The sequence below is a fragment of the Emydura macquarii genome, unplaced genomic scaffold (genome assembly GCF_026122565.2).
Source record: "Emydura macquarii macquarii isolate MOO-44397 ecotype Brisbane River unplaced genomic scaffold, CSIRO-AGI_Emac_v2 contig_383, whole genome shotgun sequence".
Lineage (NCBI taxonomy): Eukaryota > Metazoa > Chordata > Testudines > Chelidae > Emydura > Emydura macquarii.
In genome coordinates, this window is record NW_027130520.1 from 1,046,561 (window position 1) to 1,073,896 (window position 27,336).

Below are 27,336 nucleotides of genomic sequence, written 5' to 3' on the forward strand. Positions count from 1 at the left end.
TTAACCTACCTGAGAGAAAATACTCTGAAGATGCAGATATTCAATGGAGGAGAAAGCAGTAACTTAATAAAACATGCCCGTTAGTGGTAGAAAATTAGATATGAACATGCAATGAGCTAATGCAGCAGAAATGGCCAAATCAAGTTTGTGATGAATATACAGAGGCATCATCTCACAGAGAATGCAGTTAATAACCTCTTTATATATGGCTCTGGAATGACTAGACCTAGAATGTAATATTAAATTCTAGCCACCATATTATTAGAAAGATGGACAAATTTACTGAGTTCAAAAAAGAACAAAAATAATCAGAGGAATGGAGAAACTGATTTATGACAAGGAAAAGATTAATAGCCACATTTTCAGACACTGGCCTACATTTTTGTGGACATAAATTATAGGTGCAGGCATAATTTTGCACCTTTTTGATATACAAGTCCATGATTTGCTGATATAATCCTGGACTAGAGACAAGGTCAAGCAAAATGAGTGCCTAAACATAGGCTACAAAATCCATATGTAGGCACCTAAATAAGGGGTCTGATTTTCAACTTTGAGGACCCTTAAATACCTGTAAGTCAGTCAATGGGAACTGCTTGTTGCTCAGCACTTTCAAAAGTCAGGCCACTTATTCAGGTGCCTAAATATGGATTTGAGAGCCTGACTTTAGGCCACCATTTTGGAAATTCTTAGTTTAGATAGCTATGTGACCGACACTGCAGTTGTAAGTAACTGCAGACAAAATTGTGCACACTGTTATTTGTTCTTGCAAAAATGGAGAACTGGTGAAAGACAAAATGAAAACGTGGGACAAAAATACAAAATATGTAGGCTGGATTGATTAAAGTCCATGGAGCTACACTAATTGATACCAGCTGAGCATCTGGTCCATAATACTATGCTAATTGAAGGCAGGATTTTTTTCCAGGGAATTTTTGTTATGACTCTCTCGATAGTATGTAAGTTGTGACCAGGCACTTTATGAAAGGAATCTATTGGTGAATGCTCCCTGATGGCTGTTTCAGTGCTGATGAACGTGCTGCAGAGTTTTAGCATCTCCCGACAGCAGAAAGATCTTGAGAAGCAAAATCACTGGGGAAAATGTGTGTTTGGTTTTAAGCTCAGAGGAACAAAATTTCTGTACCCTCTATAGGAGCACACAAGGCCTAAAGGGCAAGTGGAATTGACCCCACTGTTCTGTCTGGGAGCAGACTACAGAAAGGCTATGCTGGGAAGCGCCTCACAACTTGTGTGTGGCAATACACTGTTGAATGGCAGTTCTCTGCACCATTGTGGATGAGGTGTTGAGACAGTCGGGGGAAAGGCCAGTGGATCTGTGACGTATGTGACTAACCACTCTACATAGGCAGAGCTCACCCAGTAGGCTCATGCCTTCACTCCAGTTATGCAAGGAGGGATTCCATCTCCCTGCTTTTACCCCTGTAACGTCCATTTACATGTGCTGTGTGGGGTAGGGAGGAAAGATAAGAATTTGAGAGTGAATCTGCAAAGTTTCCTTTTTAAAAGTCATCCTCTGTACCACAGGAGAAAAGCTGCACTATCAACATCTAAGAGCAGAGGAGGCTGAAATTAATATTAGAACTGCAGAGGGATAAAAACAAGCCATGGTAACTTGCAAATGGAGTTCTCTTTGCTTTGTGGATATGCAAGCCACATCTATAGTTAAGTTGCTATTCACCAATGTTGGACCCATACCAAAACCTTGGATCTGAACAACTCCATACCACTTTACTTCATATAGAATCGTATATACCTACCATAACTCTTTCTGAAATAAACATTACAAGATAGCAGAGAAAAAGTTGTAGAACATTCCAGAAAAAAAAAGGGGGAGGGGGAGCGGGAGATACAGGAAAATCCCTTTTAACTAATGATACCAAAACCTATAATCCTGGCCATTGGGAACGCTCAGATTAAGTCAGTGCATTTAAAAAGCAAAACGCTTAGAAGAATTTCCAGAATGTTTTCTCCTTTAGCATCAATAGGATCTGCAAAGAAAACTGGGTGGAAGTGAGGGAAGAATCATTTTTCTTTACTCAGATAAACTTCCACACTTGATCTAAACTTCCATAGATAAGACTTCTGATGATGTTTTACACTGCTACATATTTTAAAATGGGCACCATCAGCCTGGGGGAATAACATCAGTTTATCAGGAACTAGGCTCAGCACTGGAAGATTATCATAGAACATAAAAATACTGCTGTTTGTAAGAGAGCACAAAGAACAGCACGTTATGCCCTGTAAAACAGCCAGGGCAGTTTTATTAAGGTCAGATGGCATTTGAAGACAGAATCATGAAGAAACATATTGAAAGGCTTTTATAGAATATTCAAGTTGTGAAAACACCTTAGGGATTTACACACACGTTTCCTATTTTCATTTCCATGACTTCATGTACATTTGCTCAGTTTAACTAACAAAAGGTTTTCTTTTTCTGTCATTGCAGTTCTAAGTCTTTGCCATGTTCAACTCTTCAAAGTATATGTTCCATACCATCTGAAAATAAATCAATCCTATCAGCTTCACAGAACATAAAAAACCCATAACCAAATAAAAGAACCATATAGAAATGTTTCTTTAAACGATGAGGAAAATAAAGTAGCCAAATGCAGCTTTGCTGTAATTTCATTGATTTCCATGGAGTTACACCAAGAATGAATTTGACCCAAATGGCTCGTGGGTCAGTGCCTGAAAGATCTGGAATCCAACAACTGGTGACTATAAGTAAAAAAGAGAACAAAATGAGAAGCCTTGCCTTAAATAGTAAACAAGACTGGCAAATCAGAGGAAGAGCATATCTATACAACATTAAGGATCTGCTTCTGAACTTCTTGCTCAAGGAATGCTACTATTGATTTCATGGTCAGTGACAGAGTTTCTTGCCTTTGTAGCTGTTCTTGAAGTCTTGTGTTAGCTCTTAACTTCTACTTTGTACTTTGATAAACTTTTAAAACAGGTTTAACACCATGCACATTTGGTAAAAAGCAGCAATAGAGGCAAACTTGATAGAAAGTGAATTTTAGTAGGGCTCATTTTCACACTTCAAAGCAATATTTTTCACTCAGGCAATATCATACTGGCATAGACTCAGATTCATAGACTGTAAGGTCAGAAGGGACCAATATGATCATCTAGTCTGACCTCCTGCACAATGAAGGCCACAGAACCTCACCTACCCATTTCTGAAATAAACATGTCAAGTAATAGCCATAATCACACTATTTTCTTTCTTTCATATTTTCAAAACAATACATTTTTATCACTAGTTTGAAATAGATATTCCAATAGTATGTTTCTTACTCTATTTACATATTCAACCTGTTCTTTGAGAATAGAACTACTACATGAAAAATTGAACTTAGTAAAGATTAAAAACAAATACAGATGTTACCTGAAGTGGGAATGGGAAGGGGGCATTCTTCATATCCTATCATAAACTCTTGTGTCATGTTCTTATGTGCTGTCAAATAATTGCCAACATCCTGGAAGTGGCTATATTTCAATGACAGGAGAAGCTTGTATGCTTTCTATAGTTTCTGAAGTGCTTTGGGATCTTTCAGGATTCATAAATCATAAATTTTAAGGCCAGAAGGACCACTATGATCATCTAATCTGAACTCCTGCAGAACACAGGTCAAAGAACCTCACCCAGTAATTTCGGCATCAAGCCATAACTGTTTGAGTTACATCATGTCTTTTAGAAAAAGATAGAATCATAGAAGATTAGGGTTGGAAGGGACCTCAGGAGGTCATCTAATTCAACACCCCTACTCAAAGCAGGACCAACCCCAACTTGATTTAAAGACTTAAACTGATGGAGAATCCCCCACATCCCTCATTAAATTGTCCTGTGACAGAGTGCTGGGAGCAAGCAGGTGAGGGCTTGTCTATATCTGAAATGCTGCAGTGGCAAAGCCCTTCAGTGTAGATTCTGCCTATGCCATCAGGAAGGGTTCTCCAGTTAGTGAAGGTAATCCACCTCCTCGAGAGGTAGCAGCGAGATTGACGAAAGAATTCTTCCATCAGTTTAGCGCTGCCTACATGGGGACTTAGATTTGCTTAACTACTTTGCTATGGGAGTGTGGATTTGTCACACCAGTGAACAACATAGCTGGGTTGACCTAACTTTGCAGTGTAGACTAAGCCCTAGGCACCAATCAGTTCTCCTGGAGAAGGCTGATTGGTGATATGCAGCTAATTAGCTGATCAAGCTGGGAGAGCTGATGAACCAATTAGCCATCAGCTGAGGGGTATAAAAAGACACAGGAAGGATGTGAGTGGGGAGGACCTGGGCTAATTGAGCCCAGTATGCTTTCAGATCCCAAAGAAGGGAGAGCTTTGTTCTTCTCTGGCCCTGTGAGAAAGGGCTAAAAGGCAAGAAACACTATAAAAACTTTGCTGCATGAGACCGCATTGGTGCTGATGATGGGAATATAAATAAATTCACATGAAGTTGCTACCTACCGATAGTCAAAGGTTTCTGGGTCATTAGGGGATAGGGATGGAGTGTGCCCCATTACATGTGCCACATGTTAACATGCAGTTAACATGCTCTAATTAAAAATTACTTCTGGTCTGAATTTGTCTATCTTCAGCTTCCAAACAGGATCTAGTTTGTTCCTCAATTTAGCAGAAAAAGACCTATCTACTATCAGAAATCTCTTTCCCCTTATAGGCATTTGTAGACCATGATAAAGTTACTTTTTAACCGTCTCTTGGATAAACTGAATAGATTGAGCTTCTTTAGCCTCATAGCATAAGCAGGCTTTCTGGACCATAAATCATTTTTGCAGCTTTAAGCCTTTTCCATTTATGGACATCCTTTTTGACATGTCGACAGCCTTACCGGAATACTGTGTCCAACGTTGGTCTTACTAATGCTATATACAGAGGTAATACCAAATCTCTACTACTAAATATTATTTTACCCCAAGAACAGAATCAGGGATCCCAGAGTAGCCCTCTGATTTGCTTATTTCTGGGTTCCTCAGATGCTAACCTGTTAATCCATTCCTGCAAGGTGAAAGGAAGGGGCCCACCCTAGTGAAATGGCCAGGGTTCACCACAGATTTCCCAGTTTCCCTTTCAGGAAACTCCCTAGAACAGAGTCGATTTTTTCACTCCTGGGAGGACACAGATACCGCCCTCCACTCAAAGAATTGATACCCAAGTACTCCAAAATAAAGTATTTTCCAAAACAAAGTATTTTCTTTATTTAATGTAACCAACCTTTCCTAATACTATTAATCTAAACCTAAATTTAAACACAAATCCCTTAGCACAGGTATACAGTTAAAGTACCCAATACTGAAATGTTATACCGTTGGAATGGCTTAAGCGATTATGTTCTGCAAAAGGTGATGAGTCATATGCAGGACACTTACAGCAATCTTAATAAACTCTAAACTTTATACATAAAAAACATGCACACACAGACGTCCGACTTCATTATCCCAAGAATATACATTCATTAACCTTATTTCTATTCTATATTCTACACTATAGCTGGCATGCTTACACTTTGTAGGCTTTGTAGGCTTTTCCTCTGCTCTATCTTAAGAATCCTTTTCTGCTCTGTCCCAGCAGCATCTGCCGCCACCACCTCCTGCTGCTACCCTGCAGTTGCTTCTGCTTCTTTTAATTTCTTTGCTCTTTTTAAGTTGTTTCTGATCTCGTGTTTCTCCTTCTCCTGCTCCTATCTTGACTAACTTTTGCCTGCCTGCTTTCTGCCTTATACACAGTTTTTGACCTGTTCTGATTGGCTTATTTTTCAATCCTATCATTAACATACCTATCCTCCAATCACCTTCAGACCCTCTTTGATTGGTCCACACTTCTAGACCCATTACATCTGCTAAATTTATGGCGACCCTCACATATTTTTGGACTGAGTATGCCTGACTGACCCGTCACTGCAGTTTGGAGTGACCTTTACCTAACCTCAGTCCATACCCTGCCCACCAACAAACTACCATCTCACTGTCCATGCTGTGTGCCAACTATTGATCACACACTTAGAATTATCAGACTTTTAAACTATAAACCATCACCTTATTTCTTTAATATAGGCTTAATTGTTAACTTATGCATCTTAATGTTACGGTTTACTGGTGCCACCCTATTTCTTACCAATTTAATGAATTTCATTATGGTTTTCCCCCTATTTTCATTTAATGGTGTGGCAAAGCAGTGTTTTTCTGTGCTGTGCTTGGAAACAAAATAGAGCACCTCAAAATTCTTTGTATCAATTCTGTTGCTTATACATACAGGATTACTTCCACTCTCTTAACTACTGCAATACACTGGGAACTCATGTTCAATCGTGACATATCCCAGGTCCTTTTCAGAGTCACTGCTTTCCAAGATACAGTCCCCATTTAAGTGTGATCTACATTCTTTGTTCTCAGATGTCTGATCTTGCTCCTAGATGTAGGACTGTGTTATAATGTTTGTTCAAATTAGCCCACTTCACCAAGCAAACAAGGTCAGTTTATGAAACTGACCTGTGTCCAGCATTATTTGCTATTTCACCAATTTTAGTATCATCTGGAAATTTTATCAGCAATTTTATATTTTGTTCCAGATCATTGATAAAGATAGCATTGCGTAGAAAACAGATCCTTGTGGGACCCCATTAGAAATACCCTCTTTGGGTGATAAGACCCCATTTAAACTTATTTTTATCTAGTTTTTAATCCATTTAATATAGGCTTTCATTGATTTAAAACAAAAATGGCAGTATACAAAATCAAAGTATGTGGGACCAAGTCAAATTCCTTACAGAAATTTAAGCCTTATGTCAACACAATTACCGTGATCACCCAAATTTGTGATTACATCAAAAAAGATAAAATTAGTTTGGCTAAACCTATTTCCTATAAAACCATGATGAATGGTATTAATTATGCTACTGTCTTTATTCTTTACTGATTGTACCTGGTTTCAGACTTTCCATGAGTGTGCCCAGGATCAAAGTCAGGCTAACCAGCATATAGTTTCACAAGCCATTCTGTTTTGCTTTTTTCCAGCCTTCTGAAAGTGAAAAACACTAAATAAATGTACCAGTCAGAGACGGTGTTAGTATAAGATAATTGATTCTTCAAATTTTATGAAATACAAAAGAAATTAAGAGCCAATGGAAGAATTCTCCTTTACTTCAGTGGGCATTGCATAGGGACTTTTTTTTTAGTTGCTAACCAAATTGATAAAATTTCTGCTCAAACAGGAGACGCCAATGCCAGTACTAGATACATGAGAAATGCACAAAGTTTAGCTATTCCATCCTGTGTTAGCCAAAATAAGATTTGAAGGTCAAATGTCCACACTCCTTTTCCTAATCTGCCTCTACAGTGGTGATATGGTTTATTATTAAGTGCCACAAAGTACCACATAATTTCATGATATGTCTGCACAGTAACTGATAACTTCTTAGGAAGTCATGGTAATGACAGGGAAACTTACATTGGTGTAATTGTGCTAGCACATCAGATTAAATAATAGTAAATGCTGTGCCATACACTTCTTATAAAAAGAAATTACTAAATAGTGGACAAAAATTATGAGCAGGTTAACTTTAAACAGGATTTATAGAAATAGGAATAAATTAAATTCCTCTAAACTCCCAAACATCTTTTTGAAAAATGTCATGTAAGCAGAAAATGAGCAAACATTGTTTAGTGTAGCTATTCTGTTTCCTCTGGGATAGCTGACCTTATAAATGTAAAGATAATTACCCTTCTTAGCAATATCAGGATGTAAATCTTTAAAATAGAACAAATTTTTCTAGAACTGCTTGAATTACCTAGTTAACACAAAAGCCTACCCAATTAAAAAAAAAACAACTGAGGACCTCATTAATGGGCAACGCATACAAGAGGCTTGGGAAGGCTAAGCTTCCCTAGAATAAAATAGGCTGGCCATGTAGGGGGCAAATGGCGGATGTGGGTCACCTCTCTTTTGGGGTGGGCCTTTGCACCCTGGGAGCAGGAGTGCTACCGAAGCTCCCTGGAAGTGGGGGAAGCCACCAGTGCCCAGACCATGAACCTGCCCCTGCTCTGTCCATTGTCCCCCAAAGACCCTGCCCCTGCTCTGCCATACCCTGCCCCCCATGGTCCCACCCCTGCTCGGTCTCTTTCCCCAAGGCCCCGCCCTCACCTCTCATTTTTTCCCTGCCTTTAGGGTGAGGGGGCAGAGAAAATCAAGAGGTGGAGCAGCGATGGGAAGTGGCGGATCAGGGGCAGGGCTTTTGGGGGTGAAGAGTATGAGTGGGGGTGGGGCCATGGATCAGACGCTGGTGGCCCCCTCCACTTCTAGGGAGCTTCCAGTGCTCCTGCGCATAGCCCCCCCAAACAAAAGATTCACACACTGCCTATGATTTGATTTAAAAAAAAAAAAAAAAAACATTGAAATCAAGGGCAGTCTTTCCTCAGGTTTCAGATCAGGTCCATAACAGAACAGTCTTCATTATTACCAGAATGCTCCCTATCCATCCATCTCTTACCATCACTTCTCACATCTCCATGGAATTTAATCAGAGAATCCATATAATTGGTGCTTTCACTGAAATTACATAGGGTAAAATTCACCTCTGTGCAGAGTTCACACAGGGCCTCTGACTACTTACGTGCCACTTAAGCCCTACTTCTCCATAGGGAGAAAATGCTGATATTAAAAGGCAAGACTCCTTGACTTCCCTGTGCAGCTACATTGGGCCATGTTGCAATCTAGCCTTTAAAGAGTTCCCATTAACATAGAGTAGAACTGGTCATGAACTTTCCAACTAAATATTTTTCATCAAAAATGTTAATTGAATATGAAACATTTCATGGAAAAGTTGTGGTTTCAGCAAAACTTTAGCTGGAAAAGGTTTCACGGGTCCAAGATGGAAATTCTGGTAAAAACTAGAGAAAGAGTGAGAGACAGAGAGACCTCACAATAACCCAGTGGGTAGGGAATTCATCTGGAATGCAGATGATTCAAGTCCCTGCTCTAGCTATGTCAGACCAGTCTATTCAGAGCTGGCTGGGTGCCTCTCACTTCTGGCTGTTTGCCAGAAGCTGGGAACGGGTAACAGGGGGTGGATCACTTGATGATTACCTGTTCTGTTCATTCCCTCTGAAGCACCTGGCATTGGCCACTGTCGAAAGACAGGATACTGAGCTAGATGGACCATTGGTCTGACCCAGTATGGCTATTCTTATGTTGGCTTTTCACATACAGTCTTCAAAAGGTCTCAGTTTAATCACTATGTAAAATGGGAAGATTTTCAGAATCTCAAAAAGATTTTGGAACAGGAAAACCACTTCTTGCCCTGCTCTAAATAAGAGTATTACTGAAACAGGGCTGGTCTACCCTGGAGGTGGCAGTTGATGGGAGATATGCAAGCTATCTAACACAGCTTGCATATCTTCCGTTGACCTACTCATGCTGATGTACTGTGGTATTTTCAAGGCACTGCATCGACGAGAGATGCCCTCCCATCAATGCAGCCAGGGCTGTTTTAAGACCTTTGTAGGCCCTAGGCACACTTGCCTTCGTAGGCTCCCCGACTGAAATAATTAATTTGATTTTAAGCTATTAATAAACAGTTTTTTAAATAAAAAAAAATTGTATATAAATTTTTTTTTCGTAGGCCCTGAAAGTTTCATAGGCCCTAGGCACTGTGCCCATTGTGCATAATGGATAATACGGTCCTGAATGCAGCCTTACTCCTTTCAGAAAGGGGGACTAATGAGTCAACTAAAGAGTTCTCTGATTGATTGAGCGGGTCTACACAGACCCACTCAGTCGATGCCACTGCATCGATGCCTGCCGCAGAAGCAGTGTAGACATACCCACAGTCTCTTGTGAGCTGAGCTGCTGCCACCATTTTTTAGCCTTTCCATACCTTCTTGTTACAAAGTTGCAACATCTGCTTGTTTTTATTAATACTTAGCATTTATATAGCATTTTTTATGTTCAAAGGTCTAATCCATTTTTTCCAGAATTGCTTAAGCTATTGGCCTAGCTTAAAGTTATATTTACATTATTCTTAAAGAGAAACCTGTCCTTTGAAATAAATCACTATATCCAGTAGGGATTTGGGGAGAACACGATTTTTTTGGCACTTACCATAAAGTGTTAGTTTAGCAGAACATACAGGATGATACAGCTTCCAGTTCTAGAATTAAATTAAAGCACTGCACCAATAACAGCTACATCCAAAATAGTAATATATTCTGAACTACTATTTCCTTAAATACAGTGCTCTTACTTTGTGTAAAGCAAACAAAATTGTGCATTGGATCTCAGTCTTGGCTCATGACAAAAATCTATACTCACAAACAAATGGGGCTTTAGTATTTGCTCCTCAAAAAATTCACACATCACAATTTTTGCAGAAGAAAATAAAGCTGCTGTACAGCAGCTGAATTTTTTGGGAATATGCTGTGCTACTGTGTATTTGAGGCTTTACACAATACTATCAGCTAGATCCTTGGATGGTATAAATCAGCATAACTCCACTGAATCTGATCCTTATCCTTCTTTTATCAATATGGACACTTTTACCTTTCATAAGATTGAGTATGGGTAGGTGTTTTGCCCAAAAGTATATTCAATGATTTCTCTGTGTTTTGTTAACACCTGTTTATATGGCTGCAAATTAATGGACATTTTATTTGTGCCGATCACATCTTTCATCTACTCCCCGAAGTCTATCTGCCTCTGCCTGTTTCACACCGTTTTCCTTGTTTGCTTTTCAAATCAAGCACAATCTGAATCAGAAAAAAATGCTATTGTATAGTGAAAATAAAGCATGCCATTGGCCTCGTTCATTAGTGCATATAAAGTTTCTGAGTGGCATTTTTAATTGTAGCATTTGAGACTCACTGTAATCATACATAACCCTTCCATAATGCCATCTGGGCTTCAACAGACTCTCTTTATGATGGTCTAGGATACCTTGACATTCAAGCTTCTTTAGATTTGAGAACAGACTTGAATGCTGGTTACCTCTGGTTCCTCCTCTGTCAGTTGGCTGATTCTTTCTGTCCAAACTGTGCTGTCATGAAGGCAGACAGTTTGGACACACTCACTAATCCCAATTAAACACTAGGTCAACCACTGTTGGAAGCATTCCAGAAAGTGTATAGCACCTCAATAGGAAATGACAGTACCTTGTGCATGTCATGGAGTTCTTCCTTTTTGCTCCTTTCCCTGCTGATTCGCCAAGATGTTTCCAAAGGCCAAAGAGGACTCCTTATCCCATGAAAGTTCTACACAATCTCATCCACTGTTCGGTCTTTTCTCCTAAGTGGTCATATTTTATGATCAGTTTTGTAGATATCTCACTCACTCCTGTACTGTTGGGTCTACAGCAGATGACTAGTTCAATCTAATCAATATTTTCTCAACTGCTCCATAAATTGGAATGGAAAATGTTTACTTCCTGCCCATGAATTACAGGAGTTCCAATCGCTGCTGGATCTTCAGAGTTATTTCATGTTGCATAATGCCAGAGGAAATACTGAATTCAGGGACAGTATAGCTGACAGTGCTAGGAGTGGCGGATCCCAGGCCTATATTACTGTAGGAAGCAAAGAATTCCCAGCAAAGTGGTCCTGGAAACCTGAGTGGCAAGCTGCTAACAGTAAATGAAGAAACTGATGCCCACATCATACCATGAGCTTGCTGTGGGTTAGTAGTTCTGAGATTTCATGAATTCATAATAAAGCAGCAGTGCCCAGAGCTAGAAAAGATGGAAGTGTTTCTGGAAAGACCTAAGCAGTCCAGATTCCTATGCAACAATTTCTGGTGGTCTAGCAGGAATATAATCCAACCCTGGCATGGCAAATATGGCATAAAAGATTAGTTTATGTTCATAATGTAATATTTACATTAAAGGAAGCAAACACAAGAAACACTGATACAGAATTTAGGGGTAAGGCAAATTGCTGCACCACTATATTCAATATCTCAAAGGGGAACAAAAGAAAACATTAACTTGATCTTTGATCCTCTTATCTTCCACTAACACCAAAAATCTATGTCTAAGTAACTCTTCCAGGGTTGCCCTCATATTTCAGGAGATTTCATTTTCCTCTTTCATTCAGTCATAATTCACTTTGTTCTGCCATGAGCTGAAGGTTTAGACATAGTAATTGATATTTTCAAAGCTGTATTAATGTTAGTGGGAATTGGGTACTTAAATCCCCTAGATGCCTTTGAGTTTGCTATCTAGAAGTGGGACCAACTGTACCATACACGGCACTGCAAAAAAAATAAGTGATTACACTTACTGACATGTTTATTCCCAGTGTATGCATACATACATGCTGACTTTTACAATGCCCTAAGCTATTGAAAAAGGACAGAAGGCAGTACCATGCTTAAGTGTTGTTTTTTAGAATGCCTTAAATATAGAGAAGATTAATATATAGAATAGCTACATATATATATTTACTGACAGGTTTATTCCCAGGTCAGGAATCCAATAGTTCTTATATGACCAGTGGGCACTGAAAAAAAGAGCACTATTTAGAAATGAAGCCCAAATGTAGCAGAGACTTTTATATGAATCTCAGAGTATAGATAAGTGAGGGGAAAAAAATTAGATTTACCACCTGCCAGATGATTCCCCCATTTGTAAGCTTATTAGCCCTTTTCAGCTCTGCTTCGGCTTCTTAGCTCTCAGCACAAGAATGCATCTTTGTTAATAACATTTTTAAAGAATGTATGAAGATGAAATGGCAACAACCATCTAGAAACACACTGGAGGTTACCTATGTACTATAGAGAGAGGAGGGAGCAAGGTGCAACCCTGAATAATTAATGTAATTAATTACAAAAAATGGTACAGATTCACCCCAGTAAACTCATAATCACTAGAGTAATGACAGCTTGACTTGGGGCTTCACTGCCTAGACAGACTCTGCCTAGAGACTCCCTAGCATCTTTTCCTGTCTGCCAGCTGAAGTGTGTCAGGTTACATGGAATGCAAAATAAAAATTAATTTCAAGGCCTTGTGTTTTTGACAACTTACAAAGGGAGGTTCTCGAACAACTGAACAATATTAAGATGTCAGTACTGCATGTCATATTTGTTATATTTCAAGTGCCCATGTGCTAGGTGATCCACAGAACAAAGAACAGACATAATCCCTGCCCCAAAGATCTTACAATCCAGACAAAGAAAACCAGACAAAGGATGTGGCAAGCAGATACAACATACAAGCATTTTGGCCATCTCTTTCCAATAACATTATCCCATTGGAAGGTTAAATGCTGACATATCATGAGAATTAAAATGCTGAGGGACTGAAACTGCTAGCCTTCTAGCAATCCTATACCACCTAAGGAGATAAAGCCTCATGAAGTTAGGTCTGGTGCTGATGCAACTGTGTTGTACTATCACAGTAATGGCCTTGTGTGTCCTCAGTTATTCTCTAATAGGCTGTGGAATAGTATCTCTATGGGAATGGTAGACAATGTGGCCCATTATTGGATAGGGCACTGGGCAGGGAGTCAGGAGACCAAGGTTTTGCCCCCACCTCTATCACTGAACAGCTCTGTAACTTTGGGTAAGTCACTTCACTTTTCTGTGCCTCTGATTCACTTCCCAGCCTTTGTCTTCTCTAGAGAGAAGGCATTTTAGGGCAGGAACTCTTTCACTATGAGTGAAATTCTGATCCCACTGAAATTAATGACAAAACTCCAATGGCCAGGATTTCACCCTATATGTTTGTACAGTGTCTTGAGCAATGGGGTTCTAAATACAGTTGGGTGCTACTGTAAAACAAACAGTGCCAAATTGGTAGACGCCAAATTGCTTTGGAACCTTCAAAAGCAGACTAGACAAAACACGGAACAATCCCCCTTTGGTACAAACATGAAATGCATGATCTCTCTAACTTCTGATTCCATATCTTTGTAAAACAAACACTGTGATCTACAGATAAAGTGTGCTATAAACGGCTCAAAATTATTTTTATTATTCCATTAACATTGTTTAAGAGTTAACAACCTTCTCTTCATTTTGCAAAAGAACATAAAAATGTATATAATCTTTTAGATTAAGAGATAAGACTTCTCAGCCTTTGCAAGAAACATTTGGTCGGTTAGTCTAGCATTAGCAATTATTTAGGAGAAAGAGTATGACAGCCATGAAATAAGACCTTATAAATACTAAGCATAAGTATTACATAGTTCTTATGTAATTGAATTTGGGATAGAGTATGTTGCATTTATATATACACATAATAAAATAACTAACTAATCCCTTTCTTAATAGATTAAGGCCTCAGGAACTCTAGATGCAGAAGTGGGAGTTAGCACTGTATTCTCACTACTTGCAGTAGCAGCTTTCAAAGGTTAGGAACTAACTCCACAGGGTCCCTTAACTGGAACAATCATTTTGAAAGAGAAGTCCTGCTTCCCTTACTGTTATAATCTATATATTACACACACGTTCATACATACAATACAATTTACATGTTAGCCCTTCACTGTGAATCTGGATGCTGAACGTAAGTTCAACAACAATTGAAGCTATTGGTCCTACCTCTATTTTAAAAGAAGCCACTTTGCCAAGAAAGACAAAAACGTTGTGCGAAAATGAGAACATGGTCCAAAGTGAACTAACCCAAACGCAATTGCCAGAATTTTACAAACAATTATACATAATTCATTGCTTACATTTCCTTTTGCTCATTCTAATTGGAAGAGCAAGTAGGATAAGTTCAAAATATATTCATTGTCCTAGTAATTTTACTGTTGTCGTTCAGTGCCAGAGGTTCCAAGGGACTGCTCCAGCAGCCAAAGATCATAAAGCATAAGGATGGTTTCCCATACGTCTTCCACAGCACCCCATCCTCAAAATGATCTTCTGACAAATGGGTTGAAGGGGGAGGAAGGGTAAAGTTTTGTCAGTGTGACACATCCCAGGTGTACCCAGTGTACCTAGCTACCACCTGCTCTTATTGTGAAGATGCCTTGTCTGTGCCTGTTGGGGGATCAGCTCCCCAATTCCACTGGCCACAGGCAACACAAGCCCTCCCCCCTAGGCCTCGTAAGCCCAGTTGTTACTCTGCAAGTTAGCCATAGGCACACTGCAGCCCTTGAGCCCTCCAAGCAGCTCTCTAGCGTGTCCAGCCCCCAGTCCACTGGACACTCACAGAATTCACAGATCACTGCTTCCAAAGAAACAGTGCACCACTGCCCACCGTTTCCACCTCAGATAACCACACTTCTTCACTCACAGCACTTAGATATGTTTATAGTGAAATCAAGTATAATTTTATTTAAAAAGCATAGAGATTCAAGTAATAACAAGCAGAAGCACTGGAAACAAATGATTGCACATACAACGAAACAACATGCATTCTAGAGTCTAGACTTAATTAACAAGATAATCTCATGTCCTGTATACTATTGCTCACCCAAAACCCTGGCAAGAGTTTTACAGACAAACTGGCTGTGAACTTTCTTTCATAAGTCATTGTCTTATTGCCCCACAGGGAAGGATCCAGTGTTTTGCTTTGCACTTCAAGATATCAGTCCCATCCTTTGCCTTTATCAATAAACAGGACCCCTGCTGTTTGTTTCATCTTGTAGATTTCCTTTCTGGTAGTTTTTGCAGTCTCTTATTTCACCTGTGGCTCATTATGCAAATAGGCATAAAATACACAAACGACCAGACAGGGAGATAGGTGTCTATTAGACTTGTCTGAAACCAACATTTCCAAGGTTAGTCACTTTCTAGTGACCTGCCTTAACTCAAAGGGCTTAAGACCCTGCATAATTTTAGTACAGATACATAACTCCTTAAATATTATCCATATATTCATTTTGCAGTGAATATGATGACAAGGGGGCTATTTGCTCTTAGTAGAGCGCTCACATGCCACTTTTCTTCGATGAACTGTTATGCATATGTCTGACCTAGTGGATCCTTTTAAAACCTTATTCGCCCATGGGCCCTCTGCCTGTTGAAACCAATGGGTCCATGGGTCACAGGTACGCAAAATAAACTAAGAAAAATAGAAAAATATTCTGTAATCTTTCAGTTCTAATAAACCTAGATTACTCATAACAATTGTAGAGAAATAATTTCCAGACAGAGGAGTGATTTTTAAGTTGAAGGTGTCTCTTTAAGCAATCAAAGGAGCTAACCAAAACCTGTTGCTAAATTGAAGCACTATTCTAAATAAAGTGGAGGACAGTTGGGCTTAATATGCTTCAGAATACTTTGAGATAATTTCTTAAGAGTGCAAAATATCACCTGTTGCACCCTCAGCAAGTTTGCGGACGACACTAAGCTGGGGGGAGTGGTAGATACCCTGCTGGTGGCTGGAGGTTTTGTTCAAAGAAAAGTGCAGTCCTCCTAGGAAGAAAGAATCCCATATTAGCTATAGACTCTGGAAAGGACCTGGGGTAACAGTGGATAAAGAGCTGGATATGAGCATTAGGAAGCATTGCTAGCAGGTCACGGGGAAGTGATTATTCCCCTCTATTCGGCACATTTAATTGTGTCCAGTTTTGGGCCCCCCAATACAAAAAGGATGTGGACAAGTTGGAGAGAGTCCAGCGGAGGGCAACAAAAATGATTAGGGGGCTGGAGCAAGGTAGGGATAGGACTGGGCTTGTTTTTAGGCAACTCTATCTTCAATGTGCTTAGAATAGCAGTTACCAATGTGTTATCTTATTGTTAGGTATTGTGGGAAAACGTTGGCTTTGATGTAATCACTAATACATCTGGAGTGAAATCTAGACTCCATTTAAGTTAATATCTTGGCCATTGACTTCAAATGGCCCCAGAATATTATCCCCAAAGAAAAATTAGCTGAAACAGAAATAAGCTATGGGTAGTAGTAACCTAGTGAAAACTGATGCTGAAAAAAATGTGGAGGAAGAGAATGTGCAGCAAACTTGAGTTTAAGTTTGCATTAAGTATGGCAGCAAAATTGTTGTTTTCAGTTTTCATAGTCATCAGCTGCTCCTTATTAAGTTGTAGGACGAGATCAGAAATTAAGACATTCAACGCCAAACCAAGCAACCACCTTCATCAGCACTAGTTCGATTTTTGGCTGCTTTCCAGATATAGTTATCTTATTAGGATGGAAGATCAACAACTTCCAAAATGTATTTAGCAATGAATGCCACTACATGGCCAGTGATCAAATGGATGCCAAAAGCTTTGATGGCACAGTAAGATTGCCAGTGGTGGACATAAACCAAATATCCAGCCAAACTAGCTTCAACACCTAGCTAGAAGTTGATCCAGGTGCTGCTCAATCTGCATGGAGGCTACAATTCCTGTAGGATTTGCTATGATGATCATAATGGCAACAAAATGGCCAGTCAGCAATTTCATGCATCTCAGTGTCCCTCTATTTGACACTAATAGTCCCTCTATTTGACACTCTGGTAACACATACCTGAACTCGTCAATTCTGGTAACTTTCTTAGTCAAAAATGTAGGTTTATTTTAGGGGTGTTAAGAAATGGAAACCAGCAGGACAGATTTGTTTATGAGAGAAGATTCGATGACCCAATATAGCTTAGCTAAGTGTGATGGGGTGTACGAACCCCACAGTGGTGAAGTAAGCTTAATTTAGCTCAGCCTGGACAGACAGAGGAGGAGAGCAATTATGTGATGTAGGCTTCTGATGAGAAGTGACCGAGGCCCCATGCGGTGGGGCCCAGCCCTCAATGCTAAGCCACAGCAGGCCTTGCAATCGCAGAAAGTGACAATAACGAGCTACAACTGCGAGATGAAGACCCCTTGGAGCACAGACAGAGACAACTCTAGAAGGGACTCGGACGTAAATGTGACACCAACAGAGAAACAGAAGCCAGGGTAGGATGTGGCCTAGGGAGCAGGCACAGGGGCACCCATACCCTCAGCTGCACATTTTTGAATGACTGTTTCATTGGGCCCTGGGCTGGAACTTGGTGGAGCAGGGGGTACCCAAATATTCCTTCCCCCCAGTCATTGACACTCACCAGTGGACAACAACCTAGAATATCACCACAAAGCAGTGCTGCTGAAACCAGACCTGAATTCCCCCTCCTCCCCCCACGATACATGGTGGAGAAAATGGGCATCACTTGAGTCCTATTAAAAAAAAACGCCAGACTGCCAACTGAATGGCCCTATAGAGGCCCTGGATACAGAATAGCTCCTGAAATGGATGCAGGAGAACCAGAAACAGCAGGTGGTCCAGCAACAGGAATGGCAGATACTGCAACAAATGGTGGCCCAGCATCAACAGCAAGTAGCTCAATAGTGACAGCAGCTAATTGTGGAACTGGTGGCCCAGCACCAGGCACAAAATAACAGGTGGTGACACTATTACAGCCCCAGGGAGCATCCAACATCACAGCGCCAGAACCCATAGAAGATGCCCTAACCACCAGGCTGTCTATCCGGCTCACGAAAATGGGCCCCAGAAATGACCCTGAAGCCTTCCTGGTTACCTTTGAGCAGGTGGCCACTGTGGCTACTTTGGCTACTTTGATAGCCCCATACCTGACCAGCCCTGCACAAGCAACCCATCAGAGCTTGCACCCCAAGGAAGCACAAGACTATGGTAAAGGTAAAAAGAGCCATGCTCAACTATCTATATATCAATACCAAGATGTTTTGCTAGAGGTTCCACAAACACTAATTTTTTTCCCCCCCTTCTCGGGAGGGAGGAGGAGAGAAGAAAGAAGACCCACCACTATATTCTTGCCTGAGGGGGAGGGTATGTGATGGTGTACAAACCCACACTGGTGAAGTAAGGATTAAGGAGCAGCTCTGGGCCCAAAAAACCCTCCCCAGCTACCGCCTGCTGGGCATGCTCACAGTGGAGGTGGAGTTAAAAACAGAGCAGTTTAACTCAGTCTGGGCAGACAGAGGAGGAGAGCAGTCGTGTGCTGCAGACTCCTGATGAGAAGCTATTGAGACCCCATGCGGCTGGGCCCAGCCCTTAATGCCAACCCACCACAGGCCTTTCAATCGCAGAGATCAGCATATTCCCCCATATTCTTGCTCACTGGGAAAGATGGTCATTGACTCTCGCCACTAAGCGACATAACCCAGAGTACCACCACTAGATAGTACTGCCAGGACCAGACCTGAACCTCTCCCTCCCCCTAGAGGGACCAGATAGTAAGTGTGAAAAATCAGGACAAGGGGTGGGAGCTAATAGGCACCTATATAAGAAAAAGCTCTGAATATTAGGACTCTCCCTATAAAACTGGGACATCTGGTCACCCTACCTTCCCCTGACACTAAGCAAAAGCTGCGTGGTTTAGAGAACTGTCCAAAATATGTAGGAAGGGTGTAAACACTACATAAGGAGAGGACTCTTTGGATTAATCACTAACTTAAAATTCATGGTGTAGTTACCTAAATAGATATGTGATTTCATAGGCACTTATGATAACACATAGTTCAGGCAAAATGAAGTTAAAAAAGAAAATTAAGGAAGACTGTTATATAAGGAAACTTTTGTTAAGTACAATATGGTGAGAAGGTTTTTGATGTCCATGTTTTTTGGGGAAAAAAAGTGAAAATAATGGAAATAAAATTTAGGAAGAGGTATCTTGTCTTTAAGAGTGCTCTGAAAATCACCATAATTACTCAGAGTAATCAAATACTGCACTGCTCCCTTTCACTGAAAGCTGGTAAGAGATTTTTCCCCATGTGGGGAAAAAAATATTTTATTTTTAGCAGCAGTTTTCAATTTTCTAATTAGCATTTTTAAATATCTTGGCCAGAAATGTCCTTCGCTTTGCACACATTATTCTAATACTGATTTTAACGAGTCCAGTTGGAATCCTTAATAGAACTTGACTAATATAGATTAGAAGAATTGACAAACATTCTGAAGAATGAAGCCTTCCTATCCGAATGTTTCCCCTTCCTGCTGTCCCCCACCCCTAGTGCAAAGGGTCAGTCCAAGTCCTATGCACAAGGTCAAACAGTTTTCTTTCAAAATTTTTGTTTAGTTGACAACCCATGGAAAGTGTCTGTTTTCCTTGATGTAATTTGATTTTTGCCTGAAAACCAAAAATGGTTTGTTTTATGGTTCTCTTTTAAGAAGAAAACCTGAAATATTTTCTTAGATAAAAATATCCATTTTCAGACCAGTTCTAATATATACCACTCACATTACACATAAGGTCTCTAAATAGGTCCTAATTAGAACTTGAATGCATAGGCTTCAGTGAAACACTCATCAAAAATAGCAAATTCATAGCCCTGCTGAAAGATAATTTAGGAACAGAAAACAGTGCAATATTTTTTGGGAATAATATTTCCATAAATTATTTTACCAGATATATGCTATTAATCCATGTAAGGTTTTTTCCATATACCTTGATATGACATGCTTCCACTGTGAATGTATTCTAATGACATGGACATTGCGTCGAGTTTACACTTGATCTTAAGTTTCTCACATTCATTTGATTAATATGAAAAATGTTGCATCCCCAAGAATTTTCCATTGTATTCCAGTATAGATAGCAAAGTGTAAGATTACTATCTTACTGTACTACCTGCTTTGTTTACTTGCTTCATTGTAAGTGCTACTTAAAGACCACAAGACATCAAGCAGTAAACCAGTCTTGCTCATTCATTGTATTTACAGCATTTGCTAAACGCTCTCTGAAAATATAATGCAACTTATTTCATTTTGCTAATGCTACAGGTAGTCTGACTAAGACGACATTCACCACAGTAGAATGCAAACACACGCACACCTGGAAAGCGAAACTTTTACAGAAAAGGTACCATGTCAAAGGCAACATTTCATGCAAAAGATGCTGTCAGGCTATAAACAAACACCAAGCATTGGATCTAATCATATCATAACAGCCTTTATTTTTTCTTAGTTGAAGATCTGCAGCAAGGTTTTAGACTCGAGTTTTAAAGACTGGCATGAAGGCCTCCCAAGCTCTCACACACTGCTGTTTTCTAATGTTTCAGGCAGAAGAAGAAACCAAAAACTACAAGCTAGACTGCCACAGACCTCTCTGTTGATAATGAACACTTAGTGATAAATGTGAATACTACTGAGACACGGTATACCCGATTTTGCAGATCAATAAGGTTTAATGTGCAAGGTTTTCTATAGATATATTAATTGAATACAAAACCTAATATTAACTACAATATATCATACTCACTAAGCCTGGAAAGCTAAGCAATCACTCAGAAGGCTGTATCCAGGAACGGATTTCTTCAGGGGCCCCACCAGGGAGTCAGTGGATCCTCTGGTCCGATTGGCAGCACCTCCCACGGAGCCAGGTGTTGCTGGAACACGCTCCTTTGTCTAAGTAGTGACTTTGTATGCCCTTCCATGAACAGCTTTCACCTAATTACCTCTCTACTCATTATCATATATGCTAATTACCTTCATTCGGTTTTCACTCGACTACATTCCATTCTCACCATGATAATTGGGGTCATCAAAACTCCTGATGGGGGGGGGGGCAATGTAAAAATACACCCTTTGGCAATGAAAAAGTGTACCCCCAGATGTTAAAGGATAACTTCTTGTTCCCATCACCGTTATCTATATGCAGCTGCAAGCATACATGTGTATTTCGTCTTATGTGTCGGGGTATGCAGAAACTGAGACATCTGCAAGGTTACTCAGTAGTTCTATTCATCTCTACCAACTGGAAAATGTCATGCTACAGGGGTCAGAATAGCCAAAAAAGCAACTGAAGCTATGCTAGGCCTGTGGGACAGTGGTCAGGCAACTTACATTGTACTGGGCCTTCAACACCCTGCACAGCACGATCACACTGGCGCACTATCTAACTATGGTGAGATGTGCAAAGCTGAGGAAGACGCACCAAATACAGAGTCAGTGACCAGGAACTAGAGGTGGAAAGAGGCACAAAGCACACTTCAAACCCAGAGAAGTGTGCAACTCACATGACAGATTGAGAGAGAAAGAGACTTTCCTGAAATGTCCAAAAAACGAGGTAGTGAGCAATTTATTAAGTTATCTGGAATCACAAGACTTATTATCAAAGAGTCATGAGGAAAAACTGTGATTAACCGTGGGAGATAGAGCAATAACAGTCATAGCATCACATCATGTAGGAACCCACCACCAGTTTGGTAACCATCTAAAATGACAAATAGACAAGACGGATCAAGCCCTAAACACAATGTTTAGCCTTAATCTGGGTAGATTTTTACCTACATTTTAAAGGGTATGTCTACAGGGCAACTGGGTCAAAACTCCCAAGCAGGGGTAAACACACACACTAGTTAAGCTCACCCTAGCATGCTAAAAATCTCCTAGGCTTGACAGCTCAAACTCCAGCCTGAGATACAATGTCTGTATTGCTACTTTTTAGCATGCTAGCTCAAACCCCACTAGTTCAAGTCTGTCTACCTGGGCTGGGAGGCTTGCTCCCAGCCATGATGTAGACATACTCAGAGGCCTGGGAGACCTGTCTTTTTAAACCTGGCTAGCATTTGTAAAGCTTGACATGCCCATAAAGTCTCATTGAACTGAAATGTTTAGATTTGGCATATTGATGTTGAACAACTGACATTGTGGTTTGATGTGGCTGATTTGAAATGTGATAATTATCCCTTAGCCTACAGAGTCCTGAAATCATCTCCAAAGTCAAAATGACTAAGAAAGCATTACATATTTCACAGTTACAAATTAACAAACCTAATAGGTCTGATCCTCAGCTGGTATACATTGGTAGCGAGCCTCTGAAGCAGCATACATTTCATGGAGCTCTGGTGAATTTTATCAGCTGAGGATCTAGCTCAATGGTTTTATTTATTACCCTACTGACTGTTTGCATAAGTTTAAGATCCTTTTTTTTTTTAAATGTATTTTGGCAGAGTGGTAGCCTTAACTTACAATTCTGGTAAAAGTCCCTGAAGGACCTTCTGCCACTATAGGAGTGGGTGTAGCAGAGCTCAGCAGTGCTATATCCCCACCCCTCCCTGCTTTGCCTATGCTCATGCTCATGCTCATGCCCCTCCTCCAGAAGGGCCCTTCTTTCGCCCCTTACATTGATGAGCATGGGTCAGCAAGTGCAAAAGATGTGGAGCCACCTCTGTCCGTGAAGAGTTATTTTGAATGGGGGCATTCTCCACTGGCCATCTTCAGAGACTTAGGTGGCACAAAGATGCTTTAGCTGACTGAAGATTCTCAACCAAAGTCTTTATTATTTATTTATTATTATTACAAAATAATAAGCAATACCAATGTAAGAATCCTCCACTAATACCCATGATGTGACATCTCTAAACTCTAAGAAATTTAAATTAAGTAATTTTTTTTTTTTTTAAAGAAAAGAGAAAGCAATGAAGCCCACAGCAGTGGAACTGATCAAAATTGTGCATTCAAAATTTGCCATTAAGTTTTATTAATTAAACTTATCTGCACTCACCCTCTTGAATTAATAAAATGTGGCTGACATTCATTGCAATATTACAGGCTGTGGTTGTTATGAAAATATGGTTGCTAGGATACCTTCATTATTTCATCTTCATGTTAAGCTAGTCTTTCAATTAAAGAAGAAACACTCTAGCTAATTCTCAGCATATCTATACACATTCCCTTATCTCCATGTGACATTTCTCTGACTTACTAAACAATGAAGTGATTGTATCATTTTACATATTCCAGTAATGATGCAACTCTTCTACTTAACATTTGTTTCCATTTTTGTTTAAGACAGTGAAATATCCAAGTCTACACCCATTAATTTTCCACTAACTGGATTCAGGCACCTAAGAGATGACCAGATGCAAGTCTACATCTTTCCACTGCTCAGCCTTTTTAAAAGCAAGGAGATTCTGGGATTGGAGTGGCACATAGAAGTAGTCATCTACAAATTTCAACTATCCACAGTCCATTGCAGCCTTTTCATTGGACAGCTACAACAAGATGATTCATGTCCATGATATGAGACCTTTGGAAATTACATTTCTTAGTGCATATTATTAACAAAACACATCAAGTGTTCTGATGAAAGAGGAGCTCAAATGAAAAATGCATCCAAAGCTGTGACACTATTCAGCACAAGATCTGCACTTTCGGTCCTCCGTTTATCAAATGGCATCAGGATTACAGGCAAAGAATGGTGGAACACCACCTCAGAAAAGAACTTTGAGTAAAATTCACTCTGATGTAAAGGGCAATCATAAAGTCTATACAACACTTAAGTGGAATTTAAAAACACACCCAGGTCTCTTAGTTCATTCTCAAAGGTTGGACACTAACAATGATATGGAAGACCTGTAAACTGGAAAAGTATTGTGGAGAATGGCATACAAATGAGCACACAGAGGAAAAACTAAACAATATGTTCTTTTCTATTTAATGTTCAATAATTTTGAGTATTTGAACAAATATTGTGTGACGGTCAAATGAATAAATAAATAAACAATACATATAACAGCTACTGACATTTTCAGACAGATCAACACTTTTAAATAAGTGATCTATAAATAGACTGCTTATAATATTACAGCACAGGCTGACCACACAGATGTGAGCTTTCAAAGCAAGTACCAACGACTGTACACAGCTGTTTTCACTTGGTTTAAGCCTGTGTGGTCCTCCTTCCAGGACAAAGAAATATATTTATTTTTTTAATTAACAATCCTATTTATGGCTTAGAGAATCTCATATATTCTATAGAAGTTTATGTCCTGGATGGGATCCACAGCACAAAAAGCAATGCAAAGCTTTCAGTGGAATGAGTAAAGTAGACTGCATAAAACATTTAATTTTTTCCCCAAAGAATTCAAGAAGTATCATGAGATATTAATAGTGTTATTGTATATTATTTGTTGAGCACCTAGAGCTTGCTAAAAGAGAAGGCTCTCAAGAAGCCTACATTCAAAGAGATTTACCTTAGTGAGTGCTCAATGTCTGTTGTGAAGTGATGAGTGCCTTCATCTCCCAATGAAGCCTATGGGAATTGAGGGTGCTCAGCACCTTGCAGGAGACACTCAGCATCTTGTAGGATCAGGACCAAAACTTGAGATGTTCACTCGCTGAGGATCTAGTAAAAATGTCCTCCTTTGCAACATGTAGTCCATATACAGCTCTCTCATCCCTTCTACGCCCTGCTCCTGCTGGATGTAATCTCTCAGGCTAATGAGGCAGAAAGACCAGTGCAAATAGCCTCTCCTACCCCATGTGACCCTAACCTCCGCTTTCTTCTTCCTTCTGCTTCCTGGTAGGGAAATTAGGTCCATTAGCAAGCCCAGGCACAGATTTAGCACTAGCTGGGCAGCTGGAGAGCAGCAGCTGCTCGCTGGGCACCCAGCTCTGAAGGCAGTGCTGCCACCAGCAGCTGCGTGGTAATGTGGGTGGCATAGCATATGGTGTATTGCCACCCTTGCTTTCATTTCTACATGCTCCCAGGAATAGAGTAAGGGAAGAAGAGAACCCAGGCAGACAGAAGGGGAGATGGATCACTCTTGGGCTCACGCAGAGAAGCTGAGAATGGTAATCACTGATAAAATGGAGCATGATTTCAGGAATCTAATCTGAGACATATGTCTGAAATCATTTGTGAAATATACAGTAATAATAAATAATAATAATGATGATGATGATGATGATGATGAACCCGTTCTCCCCAACCGCCATGCCCCTTCTCCCCTAACCACTTCATTCCCCATCTGTGCACCCTTCTCCCTTAACCCATCCTGAGCCTCCTTCTGCCCTAACCCCTACCCCCCATCATCCCCTACCCCTATCTACACCCCTAATCCCTGCACCTCTGTCCTGCACCCCTAGCCCCTGCACTCCCCTCTTGTGCTGACGGATGCGCAGATCTGCTAGCACTGCTGCTGACTCCGCCCCTTAAACACTACTCCTCCTTGCATCCCTAGGGAGGTGTGAGAGGGGAGCGAGGAGCAACGCAAGGGCTCCCTGTTTACAGGTCACCTTCCCCACTTAGGCTGCGTAAGGAGAGGGCAGAGTGCAGCAGCTCCTGATGCTCGCCTAACAGCAGAGCCCAGGTGGGAAATGGGGGGTGCAGAGGAACAGTGTGTGGGGGGACGAGCCACATCTGTGCATCACTGCTTGCCCCTCACCTCGTTCCTCTGCTGGGAGGAAGCGGGGAGAAATCTGGGTGACCCCCCGCATCGACTCTGCAGTGCTCCAATGCCAGCCGGCAGCGTGCACCTCTATGCTGCCGCATGGTGCCCCACTGACCACGGTGCCCTTCGGCAGTTGCCCGGGCAGCCCACCCTTAAGACCGGCCCAGCAGCTTGGCATGGCTGTATAATACATGAGCAAGATATGCAAGCCATTCCCAACAGGTGCTGTTTAAAGCCCTATATAATGTCTCTCCATCATATAAGCTTTGCATGTCACGTACGAGGCTTGCTTTCTCTAAACTCCAAGATGTCCATCTCCTCTGCTTCCAGACCTGTTGGTCTTTCTTGTCCTTTTCACATTTTACACAACTTTTCCCCATCCTAGCTCAACTTCTGTAGAGATGTCACCTTTTCAAAGTGTAAAGCAAGACAATTAGTTAGTGTAACAAATTTTTCCAAAGCCGGGAGGTCACATTACAACTCCTTAAATTTCAGGGTTTTAGATACTTTGAGATGCAATGTGAAAAATGTCTTTGATCTTTTTACTGCCTTGGCAAACCCTTTATGGGGCAATCCATTTACCCAGTCCTTTAGAAAGCTCCATAAAACATACTTAACACAAAAATTGCATTTCTACTAACTACATATGTCTCTACACTCAGCATAATTTATACTTATGTCCAAAGATCTAAAAACATTTTATGAACACAAATGAATTTAACCGTCACCACTGAGGGAGATGAATGCTGTTATCCCATTTTCCCAGATAAAAACAATGAAGAACAAAGAAAAAAGAAGCATGACTTTCAATGTTAGGCTCTTATGCATGAAAATAAGTGTGGTTCAGCACTTAATTTGCATGCAGTTACTCTGATTGTGCATACAAGTGGTCTATTTTTAGATGAAAACAGCCAGTTGCAATGTACATCTAATGCACCACCCCTCCAATTGGGTGCACAACTGCATTAATGGTATAAAATTAAGTGCACATTAGTGTCTACAATTTGCACATGCTTGTTATCGAAAAGTCAGGCTTCACTAATTAACCCAAAGACACAAAGGAAGTCTGTGTAAAAGCCAGGGATGGAACTGGTATCTCCAATTTGAAGTCGTAACCACAAGATTATCTCCCTTCTGCATGAATAAACTGACGTAGCATAAATATCATTAAGCTTATTTTTCCTTCCCTCACATACCAAATTTTCTATTTTTGTGTCCTAAAAATGAAATTTAACTTGT

At 40.4% G+C, this 27,336-nt stretch overlaps 1 long non-coding RNA gene across 1 annotated transcript in view; it reads right to left on the bottom strand.

Annotated features, from left to right (window-relative positions):
* Positions 1–2,256: 2,256 nt before the first annotated feature.
* LOC137145135 (uncharacterized) overlaps positions 2,257–27,336 on the bottom strand; it is a 47,329-nt gene continuing 22,249 nt past the window's right edge. The window contains exons 2-3 of the long non-coding RNA XR_010917576.1: positions 6,961–7,056; positions 2,257–2,742 (exon numbers count right to left, since the gene is read on the bottom strand). This is a non-coding gene — a long non-coding RNA (uncharacterized lncRNA). The remainder of the gene's footprint in view (positions 2,743–6,960; positions 7,057–27,336) is intronic.